This window comes from Vombatus ursinus, unplaced genomic scaffold (genome assembly GCF_900497805.2).
Source record: "Vombatus ursinus unplaced genomic scaffold, bare-nosed wombat genome assembly UNPS02009173.1, whole genome shotgun sequence".
NCBI lineage: Eukaryota > Metazoa > Chordata > Mammalia > Diprotodontia > Vombatidae > Vombatus > Vombatus ursinus.
Window position 1 is genome coordinate 8,529,703 of NW_020948951.1, and position 14,177 is coordinate 8,543,879.

The 14,177-nt window shown below is 40.8% G+C and overlaps 1 long non-coding RNA gene across 1 annotated transcript; it reads left to right on the top strand.

Annotated features, from left to right (window-relative positions):
• The first annotated feature begins 4,199 nt into the window (after positions 1-4,199).
• LOC114035203 lies at positions 4,200-7,464 on the top strand. The gene is made up of 3 exons (XR_003568199.1): positions 4,200-4,430; positions 6,008-6,144; positions 6,304-7,464. It is a non-coding gene; the product is annotated as an uncharacterized LOC114035203 (long non-coding RNA).
• Positions 7,465-14,177: the final 6,713 nt, after the last annotated feature.

The window sequence follows — 14,177 nt, forward strand, 5'->3', positions numbered from 1 at the left end:
CAGGTGGACAAAATAAATGGATTGAGGTAGTAATGTGGGGCAGTCTTTGGCTTTTTGGTCTAAGAATATGATCCCGGCTTTGGGTGGGAATGATCCCAGATAAGTCAGACATCCTCTTGATTTTGGCTTCCTCATAGCTACTCTCCATCCTACTCCTCCATGTCGTCTGGAAACCTGGAACTCTTTAATAAACTCCATTTGACTCCTTAAAATACAAACACCTATCTGCATCTTGAAGATACAGATTTTCTAGCATTAAAAAATACTTGCATTTGTTTTATTTCACTTTTAATGTTGCCTAAAGTTGATTACCTGGGACACCAGGATAATCACCATTGTTTCAAAGAGCTGTTGTTTGTGTTTTATATTGGATTAATTATGGGTTTTGGATTTGTCCCAGGTGATCTTTGCAATGGCCTAAATTCCTCCTACACAGAAGGAATATAACTTGAGCCCCAAAGTACACTGGTATAGGACTTTCTCCTCACTGGTGGAGATGAACGCCCATGCCTGTGAAAGAGGCAGGGGAGAGTAAGAGAGAGGGGAAAGAGATCTAATCTCTTCAGTCTCCCTTGGGTTCTTCAGGTGTCCAGCTTTGAGGTAGAAGATGGACGATGCCAACCTCATGCCAGGTTACAGAAGGAAAAAAAAACTCTAGGAAGAAGCTGACATGAGAGGCACTGGTAATTTCCATCATGTCCCTATCCCCAATTTGCTGTACTAGAGACTTTGGGCAATTTCCCTTTGGATAAGATCTGGGAATCTTTCTTGTTTGAATTGTTACCTTGCTCCCAATGGGAAAGCTTCTTCACTCTTTGTTGTCTAGTATATATTCTCTTATGCATGCTTTCTCTGATTTCTGTGTTGCTATGGATTTGGATAAGTAGGTTTCTCTGCTAAAAAAAAAATGTGTTTTATAAGGGTACTATTGGTTGTGTGCTCAAGAAAGCTACCTACCTGGCCTAGTCTTTCTTCTTTCTCTGCTCCTTCCTAATACTTCCACTGGATGGGTTTGACCCCTGAGGAATGGGCTGGGTTCATCAGACAAAAATAGGTTCATTAAGAAACTGCTGAGGTGATTCAGCAGGAGGTTGAGAAAGATGCCTTTGAGGCACTTCCACAAATTTACACAACTTCTTCATCATCCTAGATATTCTGGGAAAGGCCGTCATGGAAGCATCTGAGACCCAAGAGTCCCAATTGTTTCAGATGCCAGCCACCACCAACACAGGAGTCCTTCGTTGATGGATGCTTCCAACCTAGGGAAACCTGCAAGAGGCTAGTTACAGGCACCTGGGACTGGCAGGAAGGGAAGAAGATAAAGTGGTATGTCTCAGTTCCACAGACAATAGTCTTCTCTTTAATTAGATCAAACAATTGTGAGTCACAAAATCAGAACACAGAACTCTTTCTTCTATCTGGAATGTTCCCACACTCATCCCCAACTGTACCCCAACCGTATTGCCCCTTACATGGTTTCACAGCTCAGGACAAATGGAAAAACAATACTTCTCATTAACTTTTAGGAATCAGTGTGTGCACATCTTATGTTCCCATGAGTTTATTTTAAGTGTTCAGTAAATAAGCTCCATGACTGTTAGTTGTTTTAGTTATTTGTGTCTCATCCATTGCTAAATAACAGTGCCTTACATTTGCAATGAATAGAATTGTGCTTTGATGAGTAATGAACTGAAGTGGAAAAGTTTGGGGCCAGGCCATTGATATTCTCATAAGCAGCTTCTTACAACAAAGATGACGTGGGTAGTTAACTGGTGAACTGTGATCTTGGCTATTTCTTGTCACGCTAGCCACTCAAATCTAAATCATCACTGGATCCAGAACCCCTCTCCTTGTTTGTTTCACCCTCTGAAGAAAAGGTGAGAAAGGGACAAGAGTAGAGGAGTAGAGAGCTGAGAACAAGTCATCAGGTAAGGAAAGGACTCTGGAGTCCAATAGACAGTCTCTTTCATCTGTGCAGAGTCAGCTCCCCTCACCTCCTGCCACTCCCCTCATCCCAGCTTTCCTGGCTGCAAGTGCTATCACAGCCTTCTTGGTTTTGCTTAATGCTTAATTATATCTTTAAGCTATGTATTATCACTATTAAAATATATGGCTATCAACTATGACTTTTATCCATGCTAATAAAACAATGCTTTATTCCCATCCCCTCACTAATCCTACCCCAAATTCCAACCAAATACCATTCTCCCTTTCCACAATGCCCTCTGGAAATCTTGTTCCATAGGCAACAAAGTTCCCTTGATCCTAAGTCTTTTCCTCTCCCACCCTTTCTATCTTCCACTTATTATTGAAACCTGGCTCCCCACCTTAACATAGATCAGGTAAACTTACTCCTTACTAAGGCTAATCTCTCTACTTGCTCAAGAGATCCCATTCTATCCTGTCTCCTCCAACAAATTACTCCCTGTCACCCCCATTCTATAATTTATTTTCAATCTCTCCCTGTCTACTGGCTTCTTCCTTACTGAACAGAAACATGCTCATGTCTCTTCAGTCCTCAAAACACCCTCACTCTATCTTTCATCCCCAACATCATCCTATTTCTCTTCTGCCTTTTGTGGCCAAATTCCTTGAACAGTTCATCTACAATAAGTGCCTTCATTTTCTCTCCTCTCACTCTCTTAACCTCTTACAAATCCAGCTTCCAACCTTATCATTCCACTGAAATCACTCTCTCCAAAGTTCTCTTAATTGCAATGATTTCTTAATTGCACAATCTAATGGCCTTTTCAAAGTCCTCATTCTCCTCAACCACTCTACAGTTTTTGATACCGTTGATCACTCTCTCCTCCTTGAAATTTCTTTCTAGGTTTTTAGGACACCACTCTCTCCTGGTTCTCTTCCTATCTCTCATATTGATCCTTATCAGTTTCCTTTGCTGAATCCTCATCCAATCACTCCCTCTAACCTGTGCCCCACAGGTTTCTATCCTGAGTCCTTTTCTCTACTCCCTCTACATACTTCATCAACTCCCATGGATTTAACTACCATTTCTGTGAGGCTGATTCTCAAATCCACCTATCTTGTCCTAATAACTCTGCTGACCTCCAATCTCACATCTCTAATGACTTACCAAATATCTCAATATCTCCAACTGGATGTCCAATAGACATCTTAAAATCAATATGTGTAAAATGGAACTCATTGTCTTTCTCTCTGAAGCCTTCCCTCTTGTTACCTTTGCTATTAATGTGCAGAAGTAGAGGATGTAACATCACCCTCTCTGTCTGTCAAGCTGGTCACCTAGGTGTCATGCTTGACTCCTCACTATCTCTTACTTCTGCTAAGGAATCTGTCATCAAGGTCCAACTGTTTGCAACATCTTTCCAAACATCTTTGCAGCATCTCTCAAATACATGCCTTCTCTCCTCTGTCACTGCCACCACTGGGGCAGGATCTCACCACCTCACTCCTGAAGTATTGCAATAGCCTGCTGGTGGATTTGCCTGCCTCAGATATTTCCCCACTTCAATATATTCTCCATTAAGAACTCCAGGAAAACTGACATGGGATCCAAGCTTCCTCAAGAAGTGTCTCAGAATGACCAGAAATAGCATTTATAGAGTGCTTTAAAATTTGCAAAGCCCTTTACAAATATATCATTTTACCCACACAACACTGGGAAGTGGGTGTTATTACTATCTCCACTTCCACAGGGGGTAACTGAGGCAAACAGAGCTTAAGTGACTTGCCCACAGTCACACAGCTTAAGCGTCTGAGGCTGAATCTGAATTCAGGTTTTCCTGCCTCTCTGTCCAACCATCCACCGCACCAACCTAGATGAGCCAAAATGCCTTAAGTTCATTGATTTGAGGGGTGTAAAGGCCTCTCTCATTTTCCAGATGAGGCAATCGAGGCCCAGAGGGTGCAGTGACTTGCGTAAGGTCATGCAACGGCAGGACGCATTGTCTGACACCAGAGCCAGGCTCCTTCTGTTCCCCGCTACCTCCCAGGACATGGCGTGAGTGAACAGAGACATAAACCCTGGACCCGAAAATCATTTTAGTGACTTTTTCCATGCAGGCACAGGAAGGGTGCCTGACCTCCGTCACAAAACTGACTGAGAATGGTTCGAGAGAGTCCCGACGAGGGCCCAGGTTCCCCGCGCCCCAAACCGACGGGGACGGGGCTTGTGAAGCCCCTCAAGCCCAGAATGCATCGCGGCGGATGTTTTGAAACCGAGGCTCCCGGAAAGTTGCCGGCGCGTGAAGGAACCTGGGATTGATTCTAGGGGACTTCTGGGAGAAAGAGGGCTCGCCAGGAGCAAAGGGGCGCAAAATTCGATTTCGCTGCAGGCGCTCAGCCTCTGGGAGGAAAGAGTCGGGGGAGATGTTGATCTCCCAGACCTTCCATCCTGTTTGCCTCCTGGCGCTGTCATTGCTGAGGTGCTGCTGAAAGAACCTGGTTCGGTGAGACTGCGCTGATCAGAGACGGTTCAAGACCCCCTCCCCTCCTCCTCCCTCCCCTCCCCCATCCCTCCCCTCCCCATCCCTTCCCTACCCCCCCACCCCTCCCCTCCCCCATCCCTTCCTTACCCCCCTAGCCCTCCCCTCCCCCCGTCCCTTCCTCTTCCTCTTCCTCTTCCACAGCCTCCCCATCCCCAGGCCTGGAGGAAGCCGGCTGTGCTGGAACCAGCTCGAACAGATTGTTAAAAGTATCATTATAAGCGTCTACACCTCAGAAATGGGCAGATGTTGCCAATGGGGGCTTGATTTATTGTTTTGTTGATTGTCACTCTAGATTTAAAAACGTGATTGAGAAAATGTTAATACAGCTTAAACTTAAAAGCATGTACCCGGGAAGTTTTTTTTTTTCTTCTGGGAATCGAATGTTAAGTATTTACCAGCACACTCGCTGCCTTAGCCCCCTCCTGTATTTCTAGTCTAATTATACTTTCCCATCCCTCCCCCGAATGCACCCAACCCGGACCTTGTGATACAGTGACTTTGGCTTCCTGAGAAGAACACACTCTTATCTTCCCACTTCGGGAATTTTCAATGACTGTCCCTCATTCCTTGGAACTCTCCCTGATCTTTTCTCTTCTTGCCTGGCTTTCTTCAAGTCTCAACTGAAGTCCTACCTGCTAGCCTTTCCCAGTTCTCCTTAATCCTAATGACTTCCCTTTAAGATTATCTCAAATTATCCTGTTTATGTTATTTTTTGGATACGAAATTGTTAGTATGTTGTCTCCCCCATTAGACTTTGATTTCCTTTAGTGTAGGGACTGTTTTTCCTCCTTGATAATTAATTTATTTTTCGTTTTCAGCATTTACTTCCATAAGATTTTAAATTTTAAATTTTCTCCTCCTCCCACTCCTCTTCCCTCCCCCACCACCCAAGAGGCGTGCAATCTGATATAGGCTCTACTTATACATTCATATTAAGCATATTTTCCCATTAGTCATGATGTAAAGAACAATTAAAACTAATGGGAGGAACCACCAGAATGAAGCAATAAAGCAAAATAACAAAGGAAAAGAAGAGCAAATATTGTGCTTCCATCTGCATTCAGACTCCATAGTTCTTTCCCTGGATGTGGATAGCAATTTCCATCGTGTTTCTTTTGGAGTTGTCTTAGATTCTTGCATTGCTGTGAAGGGACTTTTTAAAAAAATTTCTTTATATCCCCTTCTCTTAGCACAGTGTCTTGCACATATTAGGTGCTTAATAAATGCATGATGACATGATTTGCCCCACCCCTCCCCCAAGGTGTGCAAGCAGGGAAAGCTTTTCTTTGCTCCTGTGTTCAGTGCCCTAGTGCTAGCTGTGGCAACTCCCGTGGCCAGAGATGGCAAGGACTGCCCTTTTCTTTTCCTCTCTCACTTATTACATATTAGTAACAAGTATTAAGTGTAGGGAAGCCCCCAAGCTCCCTAAACAATGCTAAAGGGGTGGAGGAGGGAGGCTTTGTAATCTTTAGGTAAGGGAGTTGGTCCTGGTAATTAATTTTTTCCACTTTTCTCTTTTTCTAATTTTATTTTTTTAGCCTTGGAATTTTAGTGGTGACTTCGAATTTGAACTGGCCACTGCATCAAGCTCTTCTTTTTTTTCTGGGAGATAGGATTGCTCTGGTGATGATACATTGGGATAATTTTAACTGTTTTCTCCCAAGAGAATGATTTGGTAATCATTGGTTTGTTGCTTATTTCTTGATTTTATGTGTTGTGCTTTGGTTATTTTGCCTCAGAAATTCACTCTCCATATCTAAATCACTTTTATTTGCTTTTCTGTACTTACAATGAGCAATCTTTTTCCTGATTTTTCTTTTCTTTCTTTTTTTAGGCACAAATAACTTTGTTTCATCTCCTGGTTATATATTAAAATTGTTTTTCCAGGGAATATTCCAGGAAAACTTCTGTCATTTTCGGTTTTATTGTTTTTATGTAACTAGATGTTTCTGTAGGTCTTTTCAGACTAACTTCATCTCTTGTACTTTACCTACTGCTGAAATGAAAACATTTTTGTTCAGTATGTCTGTTGCTAAATGTTATGATGTGCTGTGTGTTTATAAGCAAGTCCTGAAGGCCTGTTATGTGTATAATTATATGATATGTGTTAGTATTTGAAAAAGTTGATAATCTTCCATGAATTTGAGTTCATGCCTTTTGATATTTCTTGCATAGTATATTAAATTGTATAGGGTTTTGCTTGCTGTAATAGTGTTTAATTTTGTTGCTTGAATGAATATGAGTATTAAATTTGTCATACGTGGAGCAGTCTTCTAAAAGATGGGCCTTAAAGCAGTTGAATGTACCGTGGTGGTGTGTTTGGTGTGGAAAATCATAGCGGTTGTCTAATGCTAGACATAGATTCAGAATATAAGGATAAAAATATTTTAAGGACACTGCACAGGATACAAAGAGGTTTGAATATTGTACAGTCAAGGCTACAAACATAAAAACAAGTAAGAAAATTCAGGAAGTTTTCTTGGTATTGCCTGAGTCACTGGAGCAATTGGCAGTAGTAAGTAGTACCTGCAGCCACAGTCCAGACTCTGAGGAAGAAGAACTTCTAAAAAATCTGCGACCAATACTAAGCCAAGAAGGTTGGTCTACAAAGAAGCTAAATGTTATAATTAAGTTCAGAAATGAAGCTTGATATGTGTATAAAGCTGAGGCTATTCTTTCCATCAAATCAGTCACTGGATCAACTTATATTACAGGTGAATCTGAAGAAATTGTTATGTATCCAAGCCATAGTGCTAGAGATTGCTCATGTGAAATGTGCTTTGCATGTTTGAGTAATTTTTATTTCATTTTGCTGTCATGTTTACTTATGGATTTATGTTTACATTCTAACAATGTTTGTTATTGCTTTCCTCATTGCTTATTTGCTTATACACTAATGACTATAATTATTCTATTTTTATAAGCGTATTTATATTGTTATATCTAGTTTGCTTTGCTGGTTATGATTATTTCTTGTGAACTATGAATATGCATGTACTCCTGAGATTTGCCTTTCCTATGTCCTATATAACTAGACTTGATATCACTTAAGTATCTTCCATTAAATGATACTTGGTATAGTGCCATCTCTGTTGTACTTACTGTTAATACACGTTTGTTTTTATGAGTACCATAAAGAAGGATGACAAGAGATTTGGAAGTAGAGATTGAGTACTGGGGCACCTCCTCCTATCTCTGAAGGGAACAAGGGAAGATGTTGGTACCTTGTCATGTTGCTCTCCTAGTACTCTCCTTCAGAGATATTTTTTTTTGGTTCCTTCAGAGATATTATGAGAGCATTTGATTGCTGCTGCCCTTCCAACGGAGGTATGGCCACTAGAATGCAAAAAGAACTTGGTTAAGTGAGACTACCCCCCTCAGAGAACAGCCATGTCTAACTGCTCCTCTCCAGTGTTCAGGCAAGGAATGGTTGTTCTTTGCTCTTGCAGTCAAAAGCACTTAGCATGACCTGTGGTATTTCCACTGAACTGAACTGACCAGAACCTACTGTTTTTTTCCTCCCATCCTGTTCTGAATATTCATCCTTAATATTGGATGATCACTACCAGACAAAAGATTGTAGCATGCTAACCTTAAAGGGTTGAGGGGGAATTAAATGAATGTGGAATAAAAGTCCTAAATGCATTCTGGATATACTTCACACACTGGTACAAATTGGAGCAGGCATTGAAGAAATCAGTTCTCCTTGGGAACTCTCAAACTCCGTGATGCAACTTTCACCAGATTTCTAAGCCAAAGCAGTGTGGTAAGCAATAAGAAATAAAAGCAAAAAGAGAATATCTACCCTCATGAAAGTCTCTCCTCTCTTTTTCCTATTGCATGGCTTCCCATCTGTTGATAGAAACCAGTACATCTAGTAGGAAGCCATTCTGAGAGTGTAGAGCATATTGAATCAGAGAGTAGAGACACTCTGTAGTCTAGCTGGACACAGTCAAAGAAAGGTCAAGAGACAGCAGGAAGTAGTTTCTGGGAGTGCAGCTGCTACTGTTTGAATCTTTGGTGTCTGAAATTCAATCCCTTGTTTCCACTAATAAAGTGAAGCATAATGGGTAGGATTCAGGAGTATTAGGAATCCCCAATGATTTTCCAGTTCCTCAACTGAAACATTCCCTCATGACTACCTAGCTCAAAGAAGCTTTACTTCATTTGTTTAAGGCATTAAGGCTTTGTCTACCTGTGTACTCCATTTGCAGAAGCAAATTACAATCCTTCTATTTACTGTGATTTACTGTGGCTGAAAAAGTCTTTACTCTAGAACCAGCCTGGTGATAAGCCTTGATGCTTTGCCCAGTCAAAACAACCCAACCCTCTATTGTGTGAAAGAAAAATAATGTTATAAACCCCACTGCATTAATGTGCAGTGGGAAGAGCAGTGGACGCAGAGGCTCTGCCACTTGGTTTGCTGAGGTTTAGGGTGCTGAGACCCCAAAATATCAAGACCAAGAGATTCGGTCCTGCCTGGAAGAATTCGACCCAAGCCTTCTTTCAGCCAGAGACCAGGTTTATTAAAGATCTGCCATATTGGCCAGACTCTTAAGGAATCTGAACATTTGTGAGCTATTGGCTAGGTTCTTAAGGAATCTGAGTACATTAATGACGGCAGGATGGACCTTATATACCGAAAGACTGTGGGAGGGATCTAGGACCTATCTTGATGGGAGTGACTGGGAGGTCGAGAATGGGGTTTAGATAGGATTGAAGGTGGGAAGTGGTGGTGGGGGGGGCATCGAGAGGTAATAGACAATAGAGGGCTGGGCTAGGTTAAGGGTAACAGAATTGGGAGATTGGGCATAGGCCAATGAAAGGCCAGTTAATAGGATTATAGCCTCAAAGGAATGCCAGAGACCTCCTTGATCAAGTGGGAGAGCTCAAGGAGAATCCCATAGACAAATGGGACCCAGATTCTTTTTGGCCTAAGGGGCAAAGGTCTCAGCTTGGGCCGTACCCCATCAGCTTCATGTGTGACCTTGAGCAAGTGATGTAATGGCTCTGGACATCAGAGCCAATGGGCTTGCCAGGGAAAGACAGCAGATCCAGAGCCTTAGAGTAGGATGCAAACTGTGGCTTGCCTTATAAGTGGAGAGAAACAACAATTCCCAAGGCTGAGGCTGAGGTTCCCAGAAGATCTCTGCTTGTAATTTCAGGAGTGAGTGTTCCTGACTTCCAGATTAGCTACTGGCACTAATCGAGGTGGGAAGAGAAAAGAGTACAAAAGGACAGGCTGGACTGAAAAGACTTGATTCATACTACATTCCAAGGAGTTCAGAAAGATTGAGAGTAGGAATGGTGGGATATTTCAATAAAAAGATAGGACCCAGCACCAGGGAGCACACTTGCTCAGAGCAGAAGGAATTCCTCACACTACTGAAAGAACTGGGGCTGTCTTCCTCCAAGTTATTCACCTAAGAAACAAAGTGGCCGAGAGTAGTGAAGTGATTGTGACTTTCATCTGATAATGTGAAAGGTCCCTAGTTCAAAACTAGCCAGAAATATGGTGCAGTCTTATCTTCTGTTGTACAAGCTCACTTTTAGGATCAAAAAGGTTTGATTACTTTTCTGCCTTCAGAATGTACAGAAAAGAAAATATCCATAGGAAACTAGCTGCAAATAGCAGAAGAGGCTGGTGAACTGTGATCCCCTCCTACTTAATATTCGGTGTTATGGTCTAAAAACAATCTTGATTTGAAGCCCCTTCATTCCAGAGGGTCCTATATTTCTTTTTTTCTTTAAAAACAAAGCAAAACAAAAAATATTCTGATTGTCCACAACTTTAGATTGATTCTGGGGAGAATCTTTTGTTACCTCATTCAGTCAATAATTTTTGTTTTGTTGCTTTCAGTCGTGTCTGACTCTAAGTGACCCCATTTGGGGTTTCCCTGGCAAAGATACTGGAGTGGTTTGCCATTTCCTTCTCCAGGTCATTTTACAGATGGGAAAACCAAGGCAAAGAGGGTTAAGTGCCTTGTCCAAGGTCACACATTTAGTGTCTGAAGCTGGATTTGAATTCAGGAAGATGAGTCATTCTGACTTCGGACCCTGCGCTATCCTGGATCTTGGGAAAAGCAAAGGCAACCTAAGGCACCACTTAGAGGGATCTGGAATCTAGAACAAAGGAAGTAATAGGTCTTCGGGAATCTGCCACACTCAAAACAAAACAAAATTAAAAAAAAAAAAAACCCTGCAAAAAGCATTATTAAGTGCCTGCTCTGTGTTGAGCCTAGTTCCTGGCTCTAGGTATAGAAAGAAAAGTCTTTGCCCTTCAGGAGTTTGCATTCCATAAGAGGGAAAGTGTAAACAAAAGGAAGTTTATTCCACTTTGCTCCTAGGTACTGAAGTGTGGAAGACAAAAGACACTGCTGGCCAATTTCTGCAACTCTGAAACTATTGAGCGCTAAGCATTTTGTGAAAACAATTAGTCAAAATGGGAAGCTATCTCTTGCTGTGTCCCAGGGTCTATGCAGGAGGTGTCTACTTCTCCCCCAGTCAACTCTTTTGTACTGCCTTCCCTGAGCTTTTGCTCTGACTGCCAAAATTGTCCATTCTGACTCTGATAGAGAGCATTGGCTTCAATTTGGGGTTTCATATTTTTAAAAGTATATTGACAAAAATGGGCACATGATTTAGACATAAAGGATGATACCATAAGTAAATAAAAAGAGCAAGGAATAGTCTACCTGTCAGATCTATGGAAAAGGGTAGAATTCTTGACCAAACATGAGATAGAGAACATTATGAAATGTAAAATAGATAATTTTGATTTATTAAATTTAAAAGCTTTTGCACAAACAAAATTAATAAAACCAAGATTAGAAGGAAAGCAGAAAGTTGGGAAACAATCTTTACAGCAAGTGTCTCTGAATAAAGGCCTCATTTCTCAAATATGTAGAGAACTCAGTCAAATTTATAAGAATCCAAGCCATTCCCCAATTGATAAATGGTCAAAGAATATGAACAGGCAGTTTTCACATGAAGAAATCAAAGCTATCGATAGTCATATGAAGGAGTGCTCTAAATCACTTTTGATTAGAGAAATGCAAATTAAAACAACTCTGAAGTACCTACCACCTCATACCTATGAGATTGACTAATAGGACAAAAAAGGAAAATAAATGTTGGAGTGCATGTGGGAAAATTGGGACACAAATGCATTGTTGATGGAGTTGTGAACTGATCCAACCATTCTGGAGAACAACCATGCCAGAAGGTCAACCAAATTGTGCATGCCCTTTGATCTAGCAATACCACTACTAGGTCTGTATCCGAAAGAGATCATAAAAAAAGAGGGAAAGGACCTACATGTGCAACAATATTTATAGCAGTTCTTTTCATAAGGGCAAAATAATGAAAATTGAGAGGATGCCCATCAATTGAGGAATGGGTAAAACAAGTTGTGGTATATGAATGTAATGGAATACTATTGTGCAATAAGAAATGATGAGCAGGCAGATTTCAGGAAAACCTGGAAACACTTGTGGGAATGGCTGCAAAGTGAAATGAGCAGAACCAGGAAAACATTGTACCCAGTAACAGCAACATTGTGTGATGATCAACTATTAATGACTTAGCTCTTCTCAGCAACACAATGATCCAAGAGTATTGCAAAGGACTCATGATGGAAAATGCTGTTTATGTCCAGATAAAGAACTGATGAACTCTGAATGCAGATGGAAGCATACTTTTTTCACTTTATTTTTTTCTTCTTTTTTTTTCATTTTGTTCTGTTTCTTTCACAGTTGTGAGTACTATGGAAATATGTTTCAGATGATTGCATATATATATATATAAAACCTATATCAAATTGGTTACTATTTTAGGAAGAGGGGAGGGGACGGAGGGAGAAAAATTTGGAACTCAATCTTGTAAAAATGAATGCTGGAAATTGTCTTTACGTACAATTGGGGGAAATAAAATATTATTTTAAAAAAAGATGTTGACAAGATGGAACCATTGCAGAAGAGAGAAGACTTTTGGTGATTATTCTAGAAATCGTACTGTAAGAGGGTTAGTTGAAGGAACTAGAGATATGGAGTCTGGAAAACATAATCTAAGGGCAAGAATAGAGTGGAGGTACTGCCTTTTGGATACAACACAAATTCCTCATCCCGGCATTTAAAACCCTCCACACTCTGACCCCCATCTACTTTTGCAGATCCTTCATTACTCTTCATCACAGATTATATGTTCCTACCAAACAGGCCTGCTAGATGTTTCCTAATTTGACATGCTGCATTCCTCTCCCCCCCCTTTTTTTTGCCCTTCATATCACCCCATGCCTGCAACAACAACCATGCTCACTTCTGCCTCACTTTGAGTTTCAACTCTGATATAGCTTGTTCCAAGAAACCCTTCGTTCCTCCCAATTGTTAGTGTTCTTTGGATTCCAAAATTACTCTGTATTGCTTATTTGTGTAGACAGTATGCCCCTATAATATAACACAAGGGCCTTTTTATTTTTTATTTTTAGTCTTTCTACTAGAAAATGTGAATTCATCTATTGTGAGCTCTATCTTGTCCCTTAATTCCACACATTGAAATTCCTCTTCATCATCTACCGCTCACCTTCTTTACTCTTGTCTTTCAAAAAAAAAGAAAATAACCCATTTCCTAGCCAAACCCAACCTACTAATTTTGCACTTGATCCAACCCCTCCTCTCTCTTCTGGCAGCTTGCTCTCTTAATCTCCCTGACCCTATCTTCTGGCTGCTTACATATTGTTCACAAACACATTAAACTTCAAACATCCCTTCTTTTCACTCCAGCTGTCATCCAATAGCTTAGCTCCTTTTCATAGGCAACCTTCCAGAAACACACTTCTACCATACCTCCATTTCTTCACTTAGCATTCATTTCCCAACCTTTTACCATCTAGTTCTATTCACATCAGTCAACTGAAATTGCTCTCAAACAATGATCTCTGATGTGCTAAATCTAATGACCTTTTCTTAGTTCTCTTGGCATGCCTGTATCATTTGAAACTAATCATTTCTTCTTCTTTTATACATTCTATTCACTTGGTTTCCGTAAAACTGCTCCCTCCTAATTTGTTTGACCTCCTACCTGTTTAACCAGGCTTTCTTATTTTCCTTTAATGGATCAGCATCTACCCCGACCCTGTCCCTATTCATGTTCCCTTCCTCATTTGATCTTGGGGGGGGGGGGTAAATTCCCCAACAGTTAGCAGCAAATGCTAAATGGATAGATAAGTGTACCAGAAGTGTCTAATATCACTAAAAAATGAAAGCAAAACCCAACACAAAACTAATATTTTAGAAAGGTTTGTTGGGGGGGAAAGATATGACATAATCAGCCAGATCTTAAATGGATAATGAGAGCACATTGAATATAAATAATGCAATGACCCATTTAGGTTCTTCCTTGTTAGGTTCTTTCAGGCATTTAGAGGTCCTGGCTTACAACAGCCATCAGTGCATTGAAACAATACTAGCATTTATATGATGGTCAAATGGTAAATCTTTAGCAACAATGCAATTTGAATCTGCATTTTTTCTTCATGGCAAAGAGAAGAAGAAGAAAAAACCTGCTTCTGAAGTCACTTACCATTAAAGTTTCAGTTCATTGTCAGGTGTAAAAGATTTGGAAGCACTAAGACCAGTTTAGATATAATTGATCTTATACACAGCCCTCCTGTTCCCCCACCCCCCAATGCAGGATTGCCCATTGAGGCGA